The sequence below is a fragment of the Palaemon carinicauda genome, chromosome 22 (genome assembly GCF_036898095.1).
Source record: "Palaemon carinicauda isolate YSFRI2023 chromosome 22, ASM3689809v2, whole genome shotgun sequence".
In the NCBI taxonomy this organism is placed as follows: domain Eukaryota; kingdom Metazoa; phylum Arthropoda; class Malacostraca; order Decapoda; family Palaemonidae; genus Palaemon; species Palaemon carinicauda.
Window position 1 is genome coordinate 57480063 of NC_090746.1, and position 25280 is coordinate 57505342.

A 25280-nucleotide genomic window follows, 5' to 3' on the forward strand; every position below is an offset into this window, starting at 1 on the left:
GCTATCATTTTGACAATGAACACGATTTACAATGAAGTAATGAAACATGATCTAACAGAAGCATGGTGTAAATTAAAAGACTAGAAAAGAACAGTCGGTGATAAAAATAACCGAGGTCCTCATATAAAAAAATTTGGGAAAACGGAATAGGGTTGAAAAAAATAGCGATAGATCCAAAGCTGACTTTATTAATTTTCTGTTATTCCGTCAATTTTATTTAAGAGCTTCAGGAGCCTGTGGATGTATTTTTTTATTTAACGAATTATACTCGATTGTTAGTCCAACTTCTAAGTTAATCCTGTAAATTCATTGATAAAATTCCCAATCTTAATGAAATATCTCCCCCAAAAAGCACATTCTTATAAAAATGAAGACAAATATATTGCCACTGGTATCAGCCATTCAAAGTTTGTTGAAAGTTCCAGGATAAATGCGCCTTAAACGTCAGAGAAAACTCCCTCTCTTATCCAAGCTTAGGACATGCATATGCGCACGAACCCTAAAGGTTGAGTTCTACGTACACTCTTCACAAGAAGTAGAATTGGAAGAAGAGGTTGAAATATTGGACATTTTAGCTGATTTTGATTCATATCTGAAACCCACAACTATCTCAAGAGTGGACAGCTTCTAAGGTCAGATATTTATTATCATTATCAACACTGTCAATGAAGTTATAAAATGACCTACGTTTCCTTATTGATTCATTTAAGTTTGCTTGTCTGTTAGCAGGATTACGTCAAAATTTCTTGCCGGATTTTCACCAAATTCTAAAGGTGGATAAGTGTTACGCTCTGGAAGAACCAATTAAATATTGGAGGTGGTCCGGATTAAGATCGTAATTCTGGTTATTATTGCTATTATTATACTGGAGATCCATTTACGGTCAATATATGAAAAGGGGAAAGCTTGGTCCGTAGACATGAGTAAAATGTTGACAATATTCATTGGCGGAGGCCTGAAATCTCTGATTGCTCTTTCTACTTATTATTATTATTATTATTATTGTTATTATCATTATTATTATTATTATTATTATTATTATTATTATTATCATTATTAGCCAAGCTAAAACTGTAATTTGAAAAGAAGTATAATGCTTTAACATTTACACTATGTAACCATTAGAAAGTATATACATACATACATACATACATACTCACACACACACATATAGATATATATATATATATATATATATATATATATATATATATATATATATATATATATATACATATATATATATATATATATATATATATATATATATATATATATATATATATATATGTATGTATATATATATATTATAAACACAGTGACACCTTAGAAAAGTACCTTTACACTTCCCTGTAACATCTGAAGCATAAATGAATCAAGGACCAACCCAGCCATTGGTCCCCGACATAGCCAGACGCATCACGCGCGTGAGGTCCCCTTGACGCATCTCAATTAACAAAATACGTAATGAAAGTTCAACAGTCTACTGGGGAAGCACGTCTAAAAACACATAATATATTATGATGAATAATGTGTGTAATGCTAATGGCGTGTGAATTACCGCGACAATAAAGTGGTTCAAAAAAAGCCCCGGCGGTATATGTTGCATGAAATGCATGGAAATGCAACAGATGCCCCCACAAGGACTTACGGCATGCACTGGCATTGGTATTAACGAAAGTACGTTTTATATTTGTCAACTACACTCTTCATTATGTGATTGTGCTTCCATATAGCCCGTTCCAAAGCGAGGAAAAATCGATATTCATGCGATTTTATTCAGCCAATGTGCAAAATGACAGTTCCTGAATTTTATTCACTGAACGTTTTTTTCCTCATTGCTGCAGATCATTATCAATATATTTTGATCCTTTTCTGTCTGTGATTCGGACAGTTGTGACAGCAAGTTCTGGTTTTGATAAAACTCATGGACATTTTATATTATTTTGAGGGCACAAAATCAATGGGAGGGTGCAAAAGAGGTGTGTGAGGAAAGGCCCTGTGGCGCAGAGAAAAATAACGCCTTTGCATCACTGACCTCACAGAAAGAGAGCACATGCTACCCAAAAACCTGCTTGGGTTGAACGATAAAAATGGAACGGGCATATTAAAAGAAAAAAAAAAAAACCTGCAAGTGAGGGGGATCGAGAAGGAAAAAAAAGGGGTGGGTGTCGACTAAAATCACTGCTGTGAATCAAGCAGAGTAATTTATGGAGTGTCGGCCCTAAGAGAGTTGCGTGTGTCGACTGGAAAAACGTTAATGATGTCCGTTCGTCTACATTTACTTCACTACTCTCGGGATATAACAGCGGCGCCGTGCCATTACCGGTAATACTGCCATGATGACAAAAGAACTAGACCATTAAATGAATAAGCCGATTTACTTATTGCGATGCAATATACGAACATTACCGTTACCTACCGATGCACTCCCCCTTCGTCGCCAGCCTACTTAAGCAAAACAGACAGAATGATGGATTGGAGGGAGGGTGGGGGGGGGGAGGACTAAGGAGACCGGAAGTGACGTATATGCAAGTGATTGCGCCTATCGGCTTTCTCGCATGCTTGCAAGTGGATGTACCGGCTGTACCGGCTGCGGTAAGATTGGTCAAGTCGTTGATGCCAGCTTGGACAGTAGGTTAGAAAATCTGCATCAAATGACTGCAGGGTTAAAGATCCGGGTGAAAATTAACGACATCTGCTTTATTAGGATTGAATTGGATTTATCATTCTGTATATTCAGTATGCACTGTACTTCATGCTTCGGAGCTATATATAAGACGAAGCAAGCACGAAATAACTTGTAAGATTTCCAGTGGAAGTCCAGTCAAATTATTGAAGAGAGACAAGAAGAAACACACATGCACATGCACACAGTACATACACACACACACACACACACACATATATATATATATATATATATATATATATATATATATATATATATATATATATATATATATATAGACACAGGTATGTGGCAACCCACCACCATCCACCATTTGGTTATGAAATCAGCACATTTGGGCAGATTAATAAGTAGTAGAGAGTTTGACTTACGTTTGTTAAATAGAAATCATGGACCCCGAAAGAGGTGGCCATGATCTAATGGGGAAAATGGGTGTGTGGCTCACAACCTCATCCCCATTGTTATTATTATTATTATCATTATTATTATCATTATTAGCTAAACTACAACCCTAGTTGGTAAAGCAGGATGCTGTAAGCCCAAGGGCTCCAACAGGGAAAAATAGCCCAATGAGGAAAGGGAATAAGGAAATAAATAAACTATATGAGAAGTAATGAACAATTATAATAAAATATGATAAGAACATTACCAACATTAAAACATATCTTTCATATATAAAGTATAAATAGAGACTTATGTCAGCCTGTTTAAAACAAAAACATTTGCTACAGTCTGAACTTTTGTAGTTCTACCGATTCAACTACCCGATTAGGAAGATCATGCCACAACATGGTCACAGCTGGAATAAAACTTCTAGCATACTGTGACGTATTGAGCCTCATGATGAAGAAGGGATGAATATTAAAATTAACTGCATGCCTAGTATTACGAACAGGATGGTAATGTCCGGGAAGATCTGAATGTAAAGAATGGTCAGAATTATGAAAAAATTTTATGCAACATGCGTAACGAACTAATTGAACGACGGTGACAGAGATTAATATCTACATCAGGAATACGATATTTAATAGACCGCAGGTTCATGTCCAACAAATTAAGATGAGAATCAGCAGCTGAAGACCACACAGGAGAACAATATTCAAAACAAGGTAGAATGAAAGAATTAAAACACTTCTTCAGAATAGATTGTTCACCGAAAATATGACAGGAATTTTTCAATAAGCCATTTTTTCGTGCAATTGAAAACGAGATAGACCTAATGTGTTTCTCAAAAGTAAATTGCTAGTCGAGAATCAAAAAAATTTAAGTCATACAGAGTTAAAGAAACATTATCAATACTGAGATCCAGATGTTAAGGAGCAACTGTCCCTGACCTACTTACTATCATACTTTGAGTTTTGTTAAGATTCAACTTCATGCCCCATAATTTGCACGATGCACTAATTTTAGCTATATCTATACTAAGGGATTCAGCAACCCCAGACCTACATTCAAGGTAAGGGATTGATGCAAAGAGAGTAGCATCATCTGCATATGCAACGAGCTTGTTTTCTAGGCCAAACCACATGTCATAAATATATAGTATGAAAAGTAATGGGCCAAGAACACTACCCTGAGGAACACCAGCTAACACATTCCCATACTCAATAAGGTGCCCATTAATAGCAACTCTTTTCAATCTATTACTTAAAAATTCAATAATGATGCTAAGAAAAGACCCTTACGAAAGCTAAATTGCAAACTAGGGAACATTTGATTACCTTCAGCAAACTTATTTAGACGTTTTACCAAAAGACGTTAAAAAACTTTAGATAATATGGGAATTATGGAAATTGAGCGGTAATCTGCTGGATTTAAGCTACCACAAACGTATTTACATAATGGAGTAACATTACCAATTCTCCAACAAATGCCAAAAGAACCTATTCTTCCTAACTTGCGCAAAATAACAGATAACGTTGGAGCTAAGAAAAAAAAAAAGTAAAAATACCATTTGGGTTTACAACTCCATAAGCATTAAGATCCAGCAAAAGAGGTTTAATTTCACGAGATCGAGAAGCTAAACTAGTTAGTTTAGTCTCAGGAAAACAGGAATGAGGAAGATCTAGTTTCTCTTTACTCTACATACTGTCAAACACATTAGCCTAAAGGATTGCTTTTTCCTTTGGACAGCGAGTGACTGAGCCATCTGGTTTAAGTAAAGGAGGAACTGTTGCATCTACACCAAAGAGTGCAGATTTATAGGTAGCCCACCACTAATTTTCCTCTGTTGTACCAGAAAATGTATCTTTTATGGATAAATTGTATTCTTTTTAGTTGAAGCATAAACTCTCAGAGCAAAAGCTCTAAGCTGAGTAATGTTATTCCAGGCCAAATCTGATGTGTTACCCTTTCAAAGAGGATACGCCCCCTGCTTCTCCAAATAAGCACATCTACAATCATCACTGAACTCGGTACCTTAGCACATGAAAAGGGATACGCCAATTAATTATGTTGACTAGATTCTCATTCAAAGAAACAATAGGATCAACACTTTTATACAATTGTGACCAATTTAAACCCGAAAGATTACTCAAAATGGCATTCCAGTCTGCTAAAGATTTTACATGAGTATGACACATCTGGGACATGCTGCTCAGTCTTCACTAATAATGATATCAAGGTATGGTCAGATGTCTCAACTGGAGAACCAATCTTACTTGATATAACGCCAGGGGAGTTGGTGTATACGAGGTCCAAGCAGTTACCAGACCTGTGAGTAGCTTCACTTATGATTTGCTCACAGACTGATTCAGAGGCAAATTCCAGAGCTCTTAAGCCATGGCGACAAGAGGGAGAAATAGAATTTAACCAGTCGGTATGGTGAGCATTGAAATTACAAAAAGGGACTTTCTGTCGTTTTCATGTATCTTAGCCATAATGGTAAGAAGACAATCGAAGATAGAATCACACATTTCTGGATTCCGGTAGATTGAACACAAATAAAAGTTGTTATGCCTGCCACAAACTTGCATTACCCAAATCTCATGATATCCACATTCATAGCCGGACTTATGAGAAGCAGGTTACTCAGTCCTAATATACACCGACATTCCTCTGGCCCTAGGAATGGCATCCCGTTTCAAAATTATTGGCTTCTTAAAACCAGTTATAAAGAGCTCAAATGAGTGCCTCATATTAGACCCAAGTTTTTAAGCACAAAAGAATATCATACAGTCTGGATCCAACTGTAAGGTTTTGAACATTTACATGTAGACCGCGAATATTGCAATACTGTAGACGACACTAACGAAGTTTAGGACATACTGGTCCCGGATTTCACTCAATGTCTCCAGACGGGATAAAAATTGATGTGAATAAAAAAAGACACCCTATTAGTGTTACTCCTTCCAATGTATGTATGTATGTATGTACGTATGTATGTACGTATGTATATATATATATATATATATATATATATATATATATATATATAGATAGATAGATAGATACTGTACATATATACATACATAATACATACATATATATATATATATATATATATATATATATATATATATATGATATATGTATATATAAATATATAAATAAATATATATATATATATATATATATATATATATATATATATATATATATATATATATAGTTCACCGACATATATAGATGCGTTTATTTATTCTAACTATAATCTAACTGTTTAACATATTTCTTAAAATGGACCATAAAAGAAACTTAGGAAATCAAATTATACAATATATTTCAGTCAATACACATTAGTCTTCTACTCGGTGTAAAGTGAGATAAGATACTAATTGAGGCAATTTATATATGAACGGAAATGTTGACTTATATTTATTCTAGAAAGGTTGTGAATGATGCAGGGAAAGATTATCAAAATTTAATTTCATCCAGATGCGTTCTTGTTTTTATATTCTTGACCAGATCAGAGGTTAATGTCTAGACCTTGGATGGTTATCTGGTATAAGAGACTCTAGCTATAGTAGGCAACTCTTCTAGGAGAAGGATACTCCAAAAACAAACCTTTTTTTATCTAGTTTTGGGTAGTGCCACAGCCTCTATACCATGGTCTTCCACTGTCTTGCTTGAGGGCACACTCAGGAACACTATTCTCTCTGTTTCCTTTTCTCACTGGGCTATTTTCCCCGTTGGAGCCCTTGAGCTTATAGTATCCTGCTTTTCCAACTAGAGTTGTAGCTTAGCTATTATTATTAATAATAATACTAATAATAACGGCCGTCGGTCACTATGTTCCTTTCAAAATCCCTAATGGATAGAGCATTGCTTCATGTAATACCATTGGAAAATGGCAGGGAATACACTTAATGAGTTTTACTACTTTATTTCATATTCTTGATGCTGCTTGAATGTGTTACATAATGGTAAACCAGGAAAAAAATAGGAAAAAATATATAAAAATTACACAAACACATATAATATATATATATATAAATATATATATATATATATATATATATATATATATATATATATGTGTGTGTGTGTGTATATATATATATATATATATATATATATATATATATATATATGTGTGTATATATATATATATATATATATATATATATATATTATATATACCCAGAAGAAATACAATCAAAGCGAATATTCTGAGAGCGAAAATCTAGTGACTATAAATATATATATTATCTCCACACACGGTGAATTCTAACAATTATTCCTCACAGATGTCTCACAGATTTCATCTCAAGAGTGACATAACCATAATCTGCGAAAAATACCTGACCTTACATAGGCATCGATAAATGAACAATACTCCGGTGACTTATATTAAGGGGTTATACCTTACACACACACACACATACACACACACACACACACCGCTCAACTACAATATTTGGTTATAAAATATTTGCTAGTTTGTTATTATTATTCATATTATTACCTGATAATCTACAACCATAGTTGGAAAAGCAGGATGCTCCAAGCCCATGGGCCCCAACAGGGAAAATAGCCCAGTGAGGAAAGTAAACAAGGAAACACAAAATATTTTAAGACCAGAAACAACATTAGAATAATCATTTTCTAAATAAACTATAAAAATTCTAACAAAACAAGAGGAAGAAAAATAAGATAGAATAGTATGCCCGAGTGTACCCTCAAGCAAGAGAACTCTAACCCAAGACAGTGGAAGACCATTGTACAGAGGCTATGGCACTACCAAAGACTAAAGAACAATGATTTGATTTTGGAGTGTCCTTCTCCTAGAAGAGCTTCTTACCATAGCCAAAGAGTCTCTTCTACCCTTACCAAGAGGAAAGTGGCCACTGAACAATTACAGTGCAGTAGTTAACCCCTTGAGCCAAAAAGAATTGTTTGGTAATCTCAGTGTTGTCAGGTGTATGGGGAGAGAGGAGAACTACTAGTTGGCTGGTACAAGTTGCCCGGCTTTCTTTTATTGATATTACACAACTTCTTACTTTTGACTTCCCTCAGCTGATAATCACTTTGAAGGCTACTGCTTTCTGAAAAAAATGTGTATTAAATGATCATAAGTGCCTGACACTGAAAGTAAGGGTACATGAATATTCAGTCACACCTTTCTCTTTACACATATACTCACATACCCATATACAGTATGTAAGTATGTATGTATATATATAATGAAGCATTTTGTCAAAATTCCTAATTGTCGTCGGATATTGAAATAAAATCTTTATTTTCACCTAAGGAGAGAGAGAGAGAGAGAGAGAGAGAGAGAGAGAGATACTCTCTCTCTCTCTCTCTCTCTCTCTCTCTCTCTCTCTCTCTCTCTCTCTCTCTCTCTCTCTCTCTTCTCCAAACACAAGCGCAGACCCCTTCCCACATAAAAAAGGACTTCTACAGCAACCAACTTTAGCATCAACAAAAGAATTCGATGGTTACGAGAAAGTGCGCATTTCTGAGTTGACTCACTCTAATGGCAAAGTAAAACTTCTGAAAGGTTTGCTTTTATCTAGTTATGATGTTACGAATTGCCTAAAGTAAATAATTCCATATCGGTTACTTTATGTTGTACTTTAAGAAAACATGGTATATAGCGCTTTCGGAAATTTATTTAATTATTTTGTTACTGTCTCTTTTCGTGATCTCCGATTTTGAAATTCTATTCTTATTCATCCATTCATCCTGATGTGAAGGAAGGTGCAATAAACGTGAAACAATAGACGAAGTACATATGAGCTTTTCTACAGCTACATCCTCCGTTTCTTTTCATCACGTAGTACGACTTGAGTATTATTAAAATAAAATTTCCCCGGATAAAATTCATCCAAATCACGATGTATTCGCGACTCATGTCCTATGAGAAAAATACTACGGTTAAAAATAACTGCGTTGAAATTTAAGATTTAACGTAAATGAGAGGGCCTGTTAAGCGAAGCGTCTACGAAGAGAGTAGTTCCAACAAAAACATTCATTAACGTGTAACTTGACTCTTCTAGGAGTGACTCAACATAACACTTAGCTGGTAGAAAGAAAATATCCCAATGAAATAATTATCCAAGAAGGATTTTATTATGGGGGAGGGGGTGGGTTGGAGGGGGGGGGGGGCAAAATCATCATCGTTTAATTCTAGATCGCAAGCCAAACTTAATGAGGTAAGATAACAGATAAGATCTAAGCATACACACGTCTCTCTCTCTCTCTCTCTCTCTCTCTCTCTCTCTCTCTCTCTCTCTCTCTCTCTCTCTCTCTCTATGATTTTCTGGTCAAAAGCTTCCTCGAGCCAACGATGAATCACAAACTTCTTTAATCCCAGACAGTCTGAACGCTGAACAATAATCTGCGAATTTATAAGTAAAATTCAATACGTATCCTTGAATAAAACAATGCATTAAAGTCAGACTCCCGAGAATTTAATTTTGATATTATTATTATTATTATTATTATTATTATTATTATTATTATTAGAGCCAAGCTACAAACCTAGTTGGAAAATCAAGATGCTATAAGCCCAAGGGCTACAGCAGGGATAAATAGCCCAATGAGGAAAGGAAACAAGGAAATAGATAAGCTACAAGAGAAGTAATTAATAATAAAAATAAAATATTTCAAGAACAGTAACAGCATTAAATTATAAAAAAAAAACCTCAAAACAAACAAGAGGAAGAGAAATAAGATAGAACAGCGTGCCCAAGTGTACCATCAAGCTAGAGAACTCTAATCAAAGACAGTGGAAGGCCATGGTACAGAGGCTATGGCACTACCCAAGACTAGAGAACACTGGTTTGATTTTGGAGTGTCCTTCTCATAGAACAGCTGCTTACCATAGCTAAAGTCTCTTCTTCCCTTACAAAGAGGAAAGTATAGTCGATTTTTTTAAACCTGGCAAACTTGCACTAAACTTGCACTTAGCTGGTTGTCGCTGATTGGATGAGTGTCGTGGTGTCCGAATCTCTCAGTTTTGTTTTCACACTGTTTTAGAATTGTGATTATAGGGTCATAGAGTGAGTTAAGAGCCAAGTTATGTAATGTTATGTAAATACCAGTTGTAATAAAACGTAAGTATTAAGAACTTACATACCGAATTATTATTTAATAGTTAACAGTTATGAAACAACACTTACCGAAGCTGTAGACTAGAGATATGTTTCAAACGCATGAACTTTAATGTTTAAATTTCTAGCTAGATTTTTAGTGCTATCATGCCATTGGTTGTTTGAAAAAAAAAATATTTATTGTACATTGCTGATGTTGTATAACGCCTAAGAACAAAATAATATCGTAGAAATGTAAGCTTGTCAGAAAATTTGGGGTGGAGGAGTTGTGGGAGGAACAGCCACGGGCTTGACAGAAAGTTGACGTACTCTCAGCGGGAGGTTCAAATGCGGGTTGTGGTGTTTTTGTCTTCATAAAATAATAATTAAGATGTTTATATATCATAATGTTTATTTTTTGCATTTCAAAAGTACTGCTCACGGAATTTCATTAATGTTTTAGGATATGTATAAAGGCAAATTACATAAATTGTATTTATTCGTACCATTTCCTGGCTGGTGTGCCACTCTCTATATAAAATGACATTAAATTTACTGTTCCTCAAGTAGAAATTTTCAAATATGTCCTATTACAGTTGGGTTTTCTTTATCTCGCGTCCATCTTATTTTTAGATAGACCTTAATTATATTATATTTTGTAAATCATAAGACTCCCCATGAATAATAAGAGCAGAGCCCTTATATTTGAGATTGTTAGCTGTCATGTTGTCTTTTGTTCCATCTCAATAAACTTATAGCAGTTTTCAATAGTACAGGGAAACAAAAGGTTCTTAGGAACTTAAATTTTAAGTATATTTTCATGACTGTTCATTTTAATACAGTAGCTGTATTAGGCAATAATGGCATTAATGAAGAGAAAAGTCAATAATAATATTAAAAATTATAACAACAGTAAGAGTCACAACAAAGTAAACAACAACTAAGTATTGATAACAGTAGTAATAATAATGCATCAATTAAAGGCGTCAGAATTATATAAACAAAAGTATCGATAACAGTATTCAGGGTCATGGATGATAATAAAGTATCATCAGTATCATGTTAACAGAAGTATCAATAACAACATGAAATACAGCTAGAATTTTAGTCCAGTGTCAGAGCATCTTCATCACTACTGTCATCAGTAGTGCTATCATTCAAGTCAATTACAAACTCATCAAGTAACTTATCAAATGCTGAATCTTTGGCACGATACAATTCTTCGATTCTCTTGACATGTTCTATAGCATTTTGCCAGTGCTGTGGCGTCACATGATCAACTGCTTCTTTTGTAATTTTTTCAACAATTTTCAGAGACTGGTCGCTATTAGAATTACGTTTTTTTATTTCTGTCTTCACTTGGGCCCAGGTAAGTTCGATAGGGTTGAAAATGCAGTGATAGGGAGGTAGACGAAGCACTTTATGGCCATAGTGAGCAGCAATTTCGTCTATTTCGTACTTTTGAATTTCCTTGTGGCGCTGGCAGAGCTGAAGAAGTTCGAGTTTTGTAAAAGAAGGGTCATGGTCAATGTTATTTAGAACCAACCAGTCTATGATTTGGGCTTTTCTGTTGCTACTTGTCGGGACCTTGTTGATTATTTTAGAGTGATAAGGAGCATTATCGATGATGATAAGGGACTCCTTCTTGATATTAGGAAGAAGTTGTTCTTCTAACCACATTTTGAACCTTTCGTTATCCATCGAGTCATGGTAATCACCCTTTGATCCGTTTTTTGATTTGAACATAAGCAATGCTCCCGGTACAAAACCCTCATCACTTCCTGCATGTACTATTATAAACCTTGAGCCTCTCCCTGAATTCGTTTTCGGTCCTACTGATCCATCTTCATTAGTCCAGCACTTTTCGACGGTGAGGTTCTGGTTCACCCAAGTCTCGTCCACGAATACCTCCGGTCTTGGCTTTGGACTCTTTCGATTTCTCTTCAGTTCTTTAAGATACTTGTTCCTTGTTATAATGATGTCCTGTCTCTCCATGAGTATCTTTCTTCCGCTTGTGACTTTCTTGTACCTAAAACCAAGATTCCTGACTATTTTGTAGAGGGAACTTCTCGAACCAGTAAAATTAGTAGGAGGTTCCCGAACTTTTGCCAATAAATTTGCTAATGTAAGAAGGTCTCCTCTGTCATAAAAGGATAGGATCTCTCTCCTAACACAATCTCTGTCGAAACTATCAAGATTATCAACAACAGTCGATTTCCTTTTCCGGGGCAAGGGTGAATGAATTATACCGTCTGAAGATTTCATCTTCTCAGATTTGATGCGATAGATAGTTCTCTCTGAAACTTGAGTTGCTGTTGCTGTCGCCTTAATGATTTCTTTCATTGTCTTGCTAGGGCCCTGTGAATTGAAATATTGAAAAACATTCATTATTATATTACGGCACTGACTGGTAAGCCTACTGCCAGCAGCATGTATATGCCTGGTGTTTGAAGTGCCTTCATCTTTGCTTTGTTCCATATCGTCTCTTGTGGCCATGGCTGAAATAGGTGAAATCGACAGTGAGCCAATTGCTCGATAGCAGATTCTAAGCTGATTGATGGTGGCGGTGTGTGCAGATGACAACTCGCCGGCTGTTCCTTTCTCAACTCCTCCACCCCAAATGTTTCGGCAAGCTTACATTTCTACGATAGTATTTTGTTCTTAGGCGTTATACAACCTTCAGCAATGTATAATCAATACGTTTTGCTTTTTTCCAAACCACCAATGGCACGTTTGCGCTTAAAAATCTAGCTAGAAATTTAAACATTAAACTTCATGCGTTTGAAACATATTTCAAGTCTACAGCTTCGGAGAGTGTTGTTTCATAACTGTTAACTATTATATAATAATTTGGTATGTAACTTCTTAATACTTACGTTTATTACAACTGGTATTTACATAACATTACATAATTTGCCTCTTATCTCAATCTATGGCCGTATAATCACAATTCTAAAACAGTGTGAAAACCAAACTGAGATATTCGGACAACACGACACTCATCCAATCAGCGACAACCAGCTAAGTGCAAGTTTAGTGCAAGTTTGCCAGGTTTAAAAAAATCGACTATAGTTACTGAACAAAGACATTGCAGTAGATAACCCCTTATGCAGAGAAAATTTTTTGATATTCCCAGTGTTGTCCGGTGTGTGAGGACAGAGGAGAATGTGGAAAGAATAGGCCAGTCTATTCAGTGTATGTGTAGGGAAAGACAAAATGAGCCGTAACCAGAGTGAAGGCTTCCATGTAGTACTGTCTGGCCTGTTAATGGACCCAATAACTCTCTAGAGGTAGTATCTCAACGGGTGGCTGGTGCCCTGGCCAACCCACTACTAGTGCAGACTTAAACTCAAGGCGCAAAGCTTGCACAATGCATTAAGTTCATCATTGTTAGTTTTCTCCTAATGTAATAGCAGTCAGTCGTTACCAAAGATGAAATGCTTATAACTGTTTCTATATTAAAACGGTTGATATATGTATCGGACCACTTTTTTGACGTTTTAATTTTTCTTTCCTATGTACTATTACTTTGATTTATTAATTTTATTAACTGTCTTAAGCTCAAATTGCTCTGTATCATAATCCGTCTCTCTGCACAACCTACATAGCCTATTATTATCATTCCTATTTCAGTAATTTTCATTTGGGTCTAACATGTTCAACTTAAGAGTCTCCAATACCATGATAGCTTTATCTGAGTGTTAGGTTCTATTATTACTCCTTCCGCCAATCCCACTTACAACCATAAACTTTTTCATTCATTCTTTCTTTTCTTACATTTTCCTTCCTTTGCTTTTTCAGTTTGTATCTATGGAGCCGTTCCTTAATAAAATTTCTTACCTTTTCCACTTCAATTTCATACGTTGTATATCTAATAAATATTCCCCCAACATTCCACATGTGGTGTCCTCATCTGATCTTCAAACGCTTCTTTAACAAAGCCTTTAATCATTTGATGTTATGAAAAAGCCCCCACCAATTCATAACCAATCTGCTTCTTTATGAGAATTATAGCATGCGCAGGAAAGTTAGGTAAAAATCAATATGTAAATCAATACGTGGTGGCCTATAGGAAACGTCCTTGCCTGGCGATTTGCCGAACTGGTGTACGAGTCCCAATCTGGCTTGATACTTTTTTGTAGTGTCTGCAACCTCACCATTCTTGTGAGCTAAGGATGGAGGGTTTAAGGGAGGTAATAGGTCTACTTGCTGAGACATCAGCAGTCATTATCTGATCCTACCTGGTCCTAGCTTAGGTGGAGAGGGAGTTTGAGCACTGATCGTTATGTATATATGTCAGTCTCTAGGGTATTGTCCTGCTAGCTAGGGCATTGTCATTGTCCCTTGCCTCCGCCATTCAGGAGCGGCCTTTAAACTGCTCATGTTATGTAATTAGAGGACAGGCTGAGTCACTTTTTGTTAAGTTGTAATCACACTAGGCTTTCTTCGCCAACAGCGAGTCGTTGCTGCCGAAAATGGGAAACCGGGAGCATTTTGCTCGAGATATTGGCTTCCCGGCTGGACGGGAAGCAGCTAGTGCAAACAGCGAGCATGACTTCGGATGTAAACAAACAAGATGGTTTCTGCAAATTGGACGTGCTCTTGCTTGGCAATCTTGGGTTCCACAAGCCTTAAGAGATGATAAAAATCGGTTTTGTTCATCCAGTGGTAGTTGTAGAATTCTTCATTTCACGTAATATTCCAAGAATACATATTACTGAAGTTAGAACATTCCTGGGCACCATGATGATGTCAGCTGATCTGCTTTGTTTACATTACCATTTGCTCCTCGAACCTCGAGATCGTAGTGTGACGCTACAACACTTTCGCTCACAATCATCGGCTGGAGGCTGGCGAAAACCTCAAGCAAAAAATGGCTAGTGTAATTGCAGCATTATACAGATTCATCTAAATTTCAAGATTGATTGGCAATAATTATAAGAAAATAATTATAAAAAAATCATTATGAAAAATTTGTATTTAAAGAGTAGTGCAGCAATTGAAATTCATAATATTAACTGGCCTGTTTTAGGAACTTCAGAGGCTATTGCGATATTTTGACTCAATTTACACAGGGCCCATGTAGGCCAGTCATTCTATGCAAAAAATTTTCACGAGTCATTCAAATATATTATAATGTATAATATACTGTATATAGTACAATATAGCACAATGCATGATGTCATATAATATATTAGCTTATGTAAATTAAAAGAAGAACTACTATTAAATCGTTAAGAAACTCAAGGATATTCAAATAAATTAATGAATTTAAACCACAATGTATTGAACTTAGAAGACACTACTTTTAACAGCAAACTATAGCTTCATTTTTATGACAAAAATATTAAAAAGTATAAGAATATAACCCAAAGATGAGAACGTAACAGAATGCTGAAATACCAATGTAAGGATTAAACGTATTCCGAAGCTGATATAATTTTGGTTTACGTTGAAAACTATGCTGGTAAAGGATAACCTATAATGGAATTGCCAATTTTACAAATCTAACTCTAAACGGAAACATTATTTTGAAATTCTTGAAGGACGATATCAATATCTTTCAAGTTATTTAAGAATAAGGGAATAAACTTTAGAACAAATCGAACCCATTTTTAGAGGGAATACTGTATAACCTAACTCAACAACAACAACAACAACAAATGCAGTTGTTTCTAGTCCACTGCAGGACGAAGGCCTCAGACATGTCCTTAGTCATATCTGGGGTTTGGCCATTTTCATCCCTACGCCACTCACAGCAAACCAACATGGTCTGGGTGGGCCCGATTAGTACAGTTAACACACTATGCGTCATACTGTTAAGGGATTCTTGAGAGAGAGAGAGAGAGAGAGAGAGAGAGAGAGAGAGAGAGAGAGAGAGAGAGAGAGAGAGAGAGAGAGTAATACGATTGACAATTTTCTTAAGTCTTGCTTCGGGTACTAGAAAGTGACCTTGATGGACAACCGAATGTTGTTGCATTAAGCCTAATTCTATCAACTTATGTGACTACGCAAGAACTAACAATAAATCAATTTTATTACAATCTGTACTTGTTTCGCATTCTTGCAATCACATGGACAATGACATGATCGTGAACATACATGTCTATTCATAAATGGGACGGGTGGAGGTGGGGTCCCATAAAAAGGGGGGGGGGGGGGAGGCACTCAAGGCTAAATGTACACTGCTAAAAAAAATCGTAATTTTAACGGGAAATTTTCCGTAAAAATATACTGTTTTCAGTTGTATTTCAGTAAAATACAGACGACCATAATTCTACCTTACTTTGTTATTATATTTTACGGGTTGATGACCGTAATATCACTCCTTTACGTCAATATGTCCGTTTTTAAAATAGTGAAAATCCTGGAATAAATGTTGCTAGACATTTACCGTTTTTTAATGCAAATTTTTAACAGTGTAGTTTTAAATGTTTGGTGAAATTTCAGTCATGTTATTTCCCCAAGGTTTGCTCAAAAGAATATCGAAGAATAACACAGAATTTCTTTTTATTTTCACAATGATTAGCTTAAAGAATAGTGAAGAATAACAATAGGATTTTTAATTAAATGATGAACTAACCCATAATTGATTGTAAACATCAAGTTGCCTTCACGACCGATATTACTGATATTGTGACATCTATGAAACTCATTGTGACCTTCTTGAGTTGAAAGAGTAGTGGATTATATTTGCCAATTCAGATATACATTTCACCAGAGGTGGAACAGACGCATCTTCATTCTGCCTACCAATCTACTAAACAGGAGTTCGAGACAAGCTGAACCTCAATAGTTGCAGTAGTGTCTGCAAACTCAGCATCCTTGTGAGCTGGGGATGGGGGTTTTGGGGAGCCTAAAGGTCTACCTGCTGAGTTATTAGCAGCCATTTGGTGGCCTCCCTGGTCGTAACTTGAAGGAAAGGAGTCTTGGACACTGGCCATATGTTTATATGGTCATTCTCTAGGACATTATCCTGTCCCTTGCTTCTGCCATTCATGAGAGATCTTTAAACCTTTAAGCCACATTTATATAAATCTCTAATAGCCACAGTGAGCTCCTAAATTCTCGAGCGCCTCACATTTTTACTTCAAATGCGCTTAGCACTACAAGTCCTGAAGTATTCCACCATGGAAGGAAAGAGCTTCTTATTTTTTTTTTATCTGAAATAAATGCTCGTATGGATAAGCGTATTTAAGAAATTGAAAACTCAAGATGACCAATAATAGCTATATATATGGCGAAAGTGACCAATATAGATCATATCATTCCTATAAACACAAATACATACATACACTCACACGCATATATATATATATATATATATATATATATATATATATATATATATATATATATATATATATATATCCTCATCATCATCATTTCCTTCTCTGTTACATCTCGCCAGCCGTCTCTCTCTTGACCTTTTAATTCAGTAATTCTCCATTCATCATCTACTTCACGCTTCATAGTTCTCGGCCATGAAGGCCTGGGTCTTCCAACTCTTCTATTGCCTTGTGGAGCCCATGTGAAAGTTTGGTGAACTAATCTCTTTCGGTGAGTGTGAAGTCGATCCACTCCTCACCATGATCTCATCTGCATATGGCACTCGAGTGGTCTCTCTTATAGTTACATTTCTAATCCTGTCCTGCCATTTAACTCCCGATATTCTTCCGAGGGCTTTGTTCTCAGATCTACTATATCTGTTGGAGATTGTTTCATTGTCATACCACGACTTATGTCCATACAGCTACAATGATCTCACTAAACTGATATATGCCTGATTTTTATATGTAATTTCAGGCGATTTGATTTCCAAATTTTACTTAACCTAGCCATTGTCTGATTTGCGTTTTTCAATCTTTCACTAAACTATAATTCCAAAGACCTTGTATTGGAGATCGTAGTTCCTAAATATTCAAATAATTCTACCTTATTAATCCTTTTTCCTTCCAATGATATTTCCTCTTCCATTGTATATTCCACTCCCATCATCTCTGTTTTTCTTCTATTTATCTTGAGCCCAACCTCCTGTGATATTTCATGCATTTTGGTAAGCAAGTATTGCAAATCCTGTGGTGTTCTGCTAATAAAGAGAGCACCATCAGCATACTCTAGGTCAGGTCATTTCCTATTACCAATCCAATCAAATTCTTCTCCGCCATCCCCAGCAGTTCTAGGCATTACAAAATCCACGAGGAGGATAAACAACATAGGTGACAACACATTCACTTGGAGAACTTTACTCTTCACTGGAAATTCATTTGTTAGGACTCCATTAACATTAACTTTGTACTAGCTATGCTCGTAAACAGACTTCATCAAATTCACATATTTAAGAGGAATTCCATAATAATGCAGGACTTTCCAAAAAAATTCCGGTGCACACTATCAAAGGCTTTTTCATAGTTCACAAATGAAATTAAAAGAGGATTTCTATATCTTACATATTGTTGTACAACATATCTTAAAACAAAGATTTGGTCAGTAAAACTTCTATCTTTTCTAAATCCTGCTTGTTCATCTCTCAGAATTTCATCATTCTTTATCTCTAGTCTCTTTTAAATAATCATACTATATATTTTCATGACAACTGACGGAAGTGTGATGCCTTTGTAATTATTGCAATTAATCAGGTATCTTTTTTATATACCATTTTCACCAACACTCCTAACTCCCATTAATCAGTATTCTGGGAGTCACTTCATTTTCAGCCAGTATCATCTCAGCAGTTATTCATTCCATCGTATACAGGGGCTTTCCATCTCCTGAGTTTTTCTAATGATAGCTTCGAATTCAAACACACTGAATTCATTCATGGGCCCATAAATGTCTTAATCAGCGTCAGGTATATCAATCAAATTATTCCTTTCAAACATATATCCTATTCATGACCTCAGTAAAGTGTTCCATCCAACGTTGCCTTTCTTCATCTTCTGTTGATAACAACAGAAGATGAAGAAAGGCAACGTTGGATGGGACATATTCATCTCTCTTTTCGATGGGTATATGCTTCTTTTCCTTTATCCCCGTAGAAATTTTATTAATAGTTCTATGAGCGATTCTTACAACATAGCCACTCCCTGAATTCATAGCTTTGTCAGCCTCATCTGTTTTCCTGTCTAAATATTCTACCAAGTCCTCTTGGCTTTTTTTTTTTTTTTTTTGCTGCAAATCAATTCCTACATTCAATTGCAAATGCTTCTCTATGCTCATCTTCTAGAAGCTTCGTTGTATCAAACCTAGACATTCTATCTACATTTCTGCTGGGTGCTTTTAGTTTTAATTTCAGTGTGGCAATGAGGAGCTTCTTACACTTCTCAGAGTCCTCTTTTCTCTTTATTAATGGTTATGTGATCTATTTGATCTTTGTAATTGTCACATGGTGAAGTCCATGTATATTTGTGGATGTCCTTGTGCTGGAAAAGAATACATCCAATGACAAGATTGTTTGCTGAACAGAAACTTATAAAATGTGCTCCATTTTCATTTCCAACTTCACCAAGACCCTTAACACCCATAACATTATATATACCGTCATTATTCCTTCCAATTTTAGCATTAAAGTCACCAATCATAATTTTCATATTTCTCCTGGGATCACATATATTACACTGCAGTTCTTCATCTTTCCTTTATTCAGGGGAATCCTTTGTTGGTGCATAGCAAACTATTATACTCGTATTGCACTGCTTGGATTTAAACTTTGCAAGTAACAATCTACTATTTACAGCTCTCCACTCAGTTAAAGCTTTTTCTGCTCTCTTGGTGACATCATCATTCTTACCCCTTCTCTTCCAACACCATCTGTTCTCCCTGAATAGATAATGTATATTGCCTTTGTCTAAGGTTTCCTTACCAATCCCCTTACAACTTTTTTCACTTAGGGTCAAGACATCCAAACTATATTTCATAAATTCACTCTCCACTTGCTGTAACTTCCCAATCTGATTCATGGCTCTAACATTCCAATTGCCAATTTTCAATGTTTCTTTGGTACTTATAAACCTGGAGATTCTTACCACTCCACTACGCTTAGGACTGGGACCATTCTGTCATTTTCTCTTTCTCTTGACTGAATAAATCCATAAAGGATTCATTGTCTAGATTCATCCAAGGATAGCCAGTTCCTTGTGATGCGCAGTGCCTATCAAACTAAGGCAAGTGACCCCTCCCGGTCCATACTAATTCCACTAAGATCATCCGCCCGGCATCAGGAGTACAACCCAGAGAGACAGTTTGTTCATCGCCTTAAACCCAATCCGTCACCGTACTGCCAATGACTTCATCAAGACTTAGGGGCCATTTCCTCCACAACCAAAGTTTTTGTTACTCCACTAGCTTTCTCATCTGCTTATACAACCGTTGGCAAGCATGGATTGCTAAGATATACCAGTTAGTACTCATTCTATATATATATATATATATATATATATATATATATATATATATATATATATATATACATACAGTATATACACTGTGTATACACACATACACACATATACTGTATATATATATATATATATATATATATATATATATATATATATATATATATACATGACCATGGTAAAACTCTTTTCTCCTTCGTGTTTGAAACAGAAACCTAAATCTTGGAAAGATGAAATGCCCTTGTTAGTTACGATACCAAAGACAAACACATGTTATCTTTCTCTCGTCGGGCTTAAGACTGTTTATCGGGGATCTGAATTTTGTATCTATGTATTCTTATTCATCTTTAATATTTACACTTACGAAACGAAGTACTGTGGAATCTTGCTTATAGTCTAGTGGCAAGACTACAGCTGAAGAAACTGTGCGAATCTGATGCTTTTATATCTGAATGTTGGACAAATAAATAAATATGGTGAAGAAGGTAATTAATGTATGTACAAAAATTAAATGGTTCATTAATACGTTGAGTAGTCAATGATAATCCAGTTGATCTAAGGTAAAGATGGATAATTAATAATAATAAAAAAAAAAAAATAATAATAATAATACAGACCTATTCACCAACAACTCTCAGAGCATTAAGGTACAGTATTTATCACATGAAGAATAATTAGATATCAAACCGACCATAAAGACGTATTAAAAAATCAATGCACCGAGAGAGAGAGAGAGAGAGAGAGAGAGAGAGAGAGAGAGAGAGAGAGAGAGAGAGAGAGAGAGAGAGAGAGAGAGGATTATATTTCTAAGAAATGAATAAGCCTCTTAAAGAAAAGATGGATTTTTCTGTTTTCCAATGATGTTTAACCGAGAAAAATACTCCATATCTTAGTTTCTGTTACATAATCTAAATATGTGCTTAATTAAAAATAGAAAGAAAAATACACAGTTTTAAATAACAACTCTCTCATCTTTTTTTCAAGTGAAAACAAATATATATTCAATTGCAAAGTGATTTCAATGTTAGGATTTTACTTTTATTCACTAAGAATTGTCACTAAGAATCTTTATCAACTCATTACACAATTAATCCTCCGTTATAAGAATGACTATAACAACAGTAATAATAATAATAATGATACTAATGATAATAAATAATAATAATAATAATAATAATAATAATAATATTAATAATAATAATAATAATAATAATAATAATAATAATAATAATAATAACAATAATAATAATACTAATACTAATAATAAAAATGAAAAAAAAAAAAATAATAATAATAATAATAATAATAATAATAATAGGCACTTTCTTAAAATATTTCTAGCTGTTCTTTTCTTTTCATAAAGGAGTAAATATAATAAATTAACTCGCAAATAAACTGAGTGAACTTACTGAAAACGATACCTTCCTACAGATGTTCAGAGAGATGTTTATTTTATTTAGCAGTCGTCTTTTCTATTTAAGTGCTGCGGCACTTTCACTAAGCAAATAGTGATATGTTTCTTAATGAACTTGGCTTATTTTTCATCATGCTTCGTGTTTTATCATTCTAGCAATAAACAATCATCTTGATTTTAAAGCTATTTTTAGTCTGATTTTAATTTCTTTTAATGCTAGAGAGGTTGGTTCTGTCCATTGAAATGTGATTGATAAGAGTTACATAAACCGTTGTTAACCAACATTCAATTCTTGGCGGGTAACTGGGAGAGGGACGACCTTCCTACTTAGGAATTAATTATACTCTGCGTTAAATAGAAATATGATTCTTACCTTCATATTATGTTAGTAACAAACCAAAAATGAAAAGGTTGTTATTAAATGTGGTTGAGTTAATTTCAGTTGATAATTGTCGTAAAAAAATGATAACTGAAAAGATCATAGGAAAAATACGGTAAAAATGAATATAGATGGCACAGAGGGTATTATCAAAAGAAAATTTATCACTCATTTCGAGATGATAAATTCAGAATTCTCACAATAAAATGATTTTGGAGACCGAAAGAGGAGAATCTTAAGAAACCCCTCGTAGTTTATCAATTTTTATCACATGTCAGAGGAAGTAAGGACCACATCTACATTGGAATGACCAATATAAACTCAAATACACTTACATGGAAAATACCAATAAACCTCATAATACTTCATGGAAAAGACCAATAAATATTCAAGTCAAGGGCTTCATGCTGTCCCCAGAAAAAAAAAACGGATTTTGAGCGAAGCGAAAAATCTATTTTTGGGTGAGATGGCCATGTCGTCCTGATGGAAGTTCCTATAGGGTAGCTTCCTAGGGTATATTACAACTACGGCGATATTCCCAGAGAATTTACCTCAAGGTACCCAGAATTCTAACTCCTGGAGCGAATATCCCTAATAAAAGAACCAGGGATATCGCGAAATATCAGAGGACGTATTCTTGACACGCCACATGGCAATCTGCACCCCGAACAGAGATAACACTTCGAAGGGGTCAATTGGCAAGAAAACGAAAACGAGAAAGAAAAAGGAGAGCCGCTCGCAAGGCTCTCTCTTCTCCCGTTTCGTAAGCGTGCATTGCGCCGATCCTGGCGCCATCTGTATTCCTTGTAGCGATACATGAGGTGCTACAGATACTGTATGTAGGGAGGGGACCTACAGCCCTTTCATAGAAAGGGAAGGGCGTGTCCATCAGGACGACATGGCCATCTCACCCAAAAATAGATTTTTCGCTTCGCTCAAAATCCGTTTTTTGGGCTCAAGCCATGTCGTCCTGATGGAAGTATACCAGAGCATTACTGTATCTGTGGATTCTCAAAACAGAAAGGAAAGACACACACTTGTGTTTCCCGCACAGTCAAATGTTGCAGCCTTCCAGATAATAAAATCGTATGGTTAATCTGTCCTAGAGTAACCAATGAAAAATTTCCAAAGGAAACAGGTGTAGCTCACACCTAAGGTATGATTTTAAAATACCGGATAGTAGACAAGAAAGAACTCACTTTCTTATCTGTAAGGCAACACCAAAGGGCTGTGCAAGACAACACAAAAGTGTTAGAAAACACAGTGTTGTAACAATACTATACTATAGTTTTCTCCCTACAGTATATGCTATACTGAAGAATACTGGTACAGTATAGAAGGTAATGTGCCGGCCGGCACTCACCATAACTAGCTTTAAAGTATACTACTTAACAGCTATAAGGCGGCAGAACGCTGGTTCAAATGCATGTGCCGGCCGGCAGTAACTGCCGGCCAGCAAACCAGAGAACTCCGACTGTCCGATTGCCGGCCACATAGGCCGGCAGCCGGCTAGGGTACAACACTAGAAGAAAACAGAATGGATGCCGGGATAAGAGAGTGTACTACCTCAAAGCCCGGCAATCCGAAAGAGTGCATACAAGGGGAGAATCTAATTCAGGCTTCCTGACCAATGTCGTCTGGCTCTACAGACAGACATGGATGAGGGACCAAGGGAGGTCTGGGCAGCACTCAAAGCAGAAGACCTTTGCCGGCCGGCAAGGGACTGAGTCAACTCCACATCCTAACCTATACTAGGTCCAGATGTAGAATGACGTACAGTACTGTAACGGCTAGGCCATTACAGAGAAAAGAGGGGGAAGGGACGAAGAGGGTCCTACCAACCTTGCTTTAGTAAAGAATCACCCGCAGCCAAGAAAACTCATCTTAGCCTAAGGGAGATCCAAGGAGGGAGGCCAGTAATACTTGCCAACCCCCACTGAACCAAAGCAAGGAAGGTGTTGCTACTCCCAGGAAAAGGATCTTATCCTCGCCACCGAGAACAGCAACAAGGACTAGACTGCTAGATCACAAGAAGAAGGAATCATCTCGTACAGAAACCTTCGGAAGTGACCTAAGGAGGTTAAGCCTCCTATGTCTGCGTCAGACTAGCGAAGGAGACTCTACCCCAAGCCAGACAAACACAGACTCAGACTAAGAACTCTGATGTTCTGCCCCGTCTCTGAAGCCAGACTTACTGGAACAGGAAGGAACAGTAACACCCCAATATAGTTGTATCGAAAGTTAATTCAGATAAACCACTAGGGTTAAGCCAAAGGCTTAAACAGAGGGAAAGGGATTGCATACCTTCTCCGAAGAAAAGAGAGCAACCAGGGAGTATGAGAAAATATACTAAGGCCCCATAGGCAACTTAGCCTAGGCGCCAAGAGAATCGATTACCTAAATCACCGAAACTCACTCGTATACTATCTTGGAAAAAATCAACATAATCTTAAATGTATAAAACTGCCTAAAGCTTCAAAAAAATTTTAAAACACTCGGAAATCCAAAAATCATGCAGGAAAGTACTAGGGCCAAACGACTAGGCTACATGGTCTAGCGTAGGCCAGAATTGGCGAATACTTCGCCAAAACAAATAATACTAAAAGCACGAATAAGGAAATCCTATGTAACGCTAAACAGCTAAAATCATTAAAGCAAAACAGCCGGGAACGTCGCTCTGGCTAACTAAAACTCATACCTAGCGAGCGACAGCGTCCAGGACGCCTCCGGTAGGCAACGGCTCTTGTAACAAAGATTATTACTATTAATCACTTTAAAAATTACCAAAAGCCTACATTTATACATAAAAGAAATAATACTCAACTTATCAGAGGCAGACGAAGTTGGAGAAAGCATAATAACTTGATTAAATCCAAGATTTTGCGAGAAACACAGGAAAAAACACCGAGTTGTTAAGCTA

General features: G+C 35.9%; 1 protein-coding gene across 1 annotated transcript in view; it reads left to right on the forward strand.

Annotated features, from left to right (window-relative positions):
- Positions 1-25280, forward strand: part of LOC137616092 (organic cation transporter protein-like) — a 78110-nt gene that overhangs the window by 10661 nt on the left and 42169 nt on the right. The window lies entirely within an intron of this gene.